This window comes from Homalodisca vitripennis, chromosome 1, assembly GCF_021130785.1.
Source record: "Homalodisca vitripennis isolate AUS2020 chromosome 1, UT_GWSS_2.1, whole genome shotgun sequence".
NCBI classification, from domain to species: domain Eukaryota; kingdom Metazoa; phylum Arthropoda; class Insecta; order Hemiptera; family Cicadellidae; genus Homalodisca; species Homalodisca vitripennis.
The window spans coordinates 144,738,388-144,740,701 of NC_060207.1; the positions used below are offsets into that span (position 1 = coordinate 144,738,388).

General features: G+C 27.7%; 1 long non-coding RNA gene across 1 annotated transcript; it reads left to right on the plus strand.

Moving 5' to 3' along the window:
- The first annotated feature begins 273 nt into the window (after positions 1-273).
- Positions 274-1,750, plus strand: LOC124373081. The gene is made up of 2 exons (XR_006923402.1): positions 274-386; positions 1,603-1,750. It is a non-coding gene; the product is annotated as an uncharacterized LOC124373081 (long non-coding RNA).
- Positions 1,751-2,314: the final 564 nt, after the last annotated feature.

The following is a 2,314-nucleotide window of genomic DNA, read 5'->3' on the forward strand; positions in this document are numbered from 1 at the left end:
GTTTTCCTGAATGTAGTGTTACTTACACGAAAAAGGATATATTCATTTATTGCTTTATAAGCATATAAAAGCGGTTTAAAAACAGTTTCGTGAGATTTTATCAATATTTCAGTCATTTGAACACAAACGTAAAAACCTCATATTAATCAACCACCCAAATATAAGATATCTTGTAGTATACTCTTCTTACTTTGACCAATCATCTGATGACGAACTCGCTCTCTGATTGGCCGGACAAGGTCTCTTGGTCAGTATATAAGCCAGAGCTCTGTCTGCTGCAGTATCAGATATTTCTTCAACGAAACATCAGACTCTTACTTAACATGGGCAAGGAAAGGACCAGCGTCAACATGGCCGTCGTCGGCTACTACTAGACCTTCTATCAGGTAATCGCTTAGCTAACTCACACAATTAATTCAGAACAATATTTAATTTCAAAGCTATGAATATAATAAAGTCATTTTGTACTATATTAAACACATGATTTTATATGTAAGAAAAATGTTAAATAATTTTCAGCTAAATAGTAATCTTTCTCCAATTTTAAAGCTTTAAATATTTATTGCTCCTTAGTACGTAGATAAATATACACTATTTATCTACGTATTATACATATATATATATATACATATATATATATATATATATATATATATATATATATATATATATATATATATATATATATATATATGGGTCATATATATATATATGACCCATATTATCATATTTTTATAAAATACATTGTTTGCAAGACTGTAGAACGATAAATGTAACTTTAGGGATTGTACATGTTAGTATATGTTCCCACACACAATATAAATGTGAACAGGGTTTGTCAACTCCTCTCTGTTATCTGCACGACGTAAACTTTTATATTACCAACATTCAGGAACCAATACTATTGCTACATTTTGCACCCATTAATAAAAACATTTGCTTAATTAATATAAATAAAACTAAAATAACTTTTATTTTCTATACTAACTATAAAATATCTTTTAATTTTGCTAATTATGTAGTTTGTGGGCTAGAAATGCGAATCTTAGCGTTTGCTTAAAGTTTAATTAGTTTTGTATTTTAAACATACGAAATAAATATTTAGTCGTATTTGTATTATTTCATATGAATTCATTTTCATCTTCGAGTCAAATTGTAGAACAATTCATGGTTGGGGTAGTGACCACAATAACAAGAATTAAATACTTTTCAACATAATAGCACACATGTTTAAATTATACATGTATTACAGTACTGTCCTTAACTTCCCATTACAAAACAAGTTTTTTAAATAAGACAGGAAAGAATAAGAGTCACGAAGTTGGTTGAGATAATGCATATACCTAGTTTTCTAAAGCAATTGAAGTTCATAGAATAAATAGTAGAATTAAAAATACTGAATAATCTTATCTTAAAAGGCTTCTGGAAATAGATAATATATTATGGTATGTCGATAAATATTAGGTTTGTACAATATAATTAAGTGTACTATAATGTTAAATTTTAATTGAAATATACATTTTTGTCATTTTATTATAATAAATTATTGTGTAAATGTTTTATAAAAATATACTAACGACAGTGTTAATTATGTTTTTGTAGATGGACGGCTAGTACAACACGGATTTGGCCCGGCTTCTGTACACGGACACGTTCTGGACACGGACAACACGATGCTTGCTTACCGGATTACACCTCAATCATTTTTGTAGGCCTACATTGACCAAATAAATCAAAATTTCCTGTTTTATGTGGTTTTCATTTTTATTTTTAATTGTAGCCTTTAATATGTTTCTCTGTGGAGAGCCATTCAATTAAAAAATATAAGAACGTAAATGAAGACGACTTTACTCTGGGAAGGAGGATATATTAGAATTATGAATTTGTTAGACAGTGTTTAGACGAGCATTAACTATATGTTGAAGATTTTCTTTCGTTTTATTGCCTTTTAACTTTTTAATGCGTGCATATACCTTTAATACCTTCAAATTTACACCACATAATATAGCCTTGTAGTCGATAAATCCCATTAGTTTGAGCTTGAAAACCTTTAAGGGACATCAGATGATTATTGCATATTTGTATTAAATAATTGTTAACTGAGTCCTATGAAACTGGTATTATTTTAAGATTCTTTATTAAATATCATTTTGAATATCAATATCAATGAATCTTAGCTAATAATGAATCTTAATTCACTTAGTATTCAAATTTTCTAATACACAAATTTAATTTGCACATATGAGTATTAATAATTAGTAATAACAATGGTACGAGTATTAAATTAAATTAGTACAATGGTTTATCAATTTTA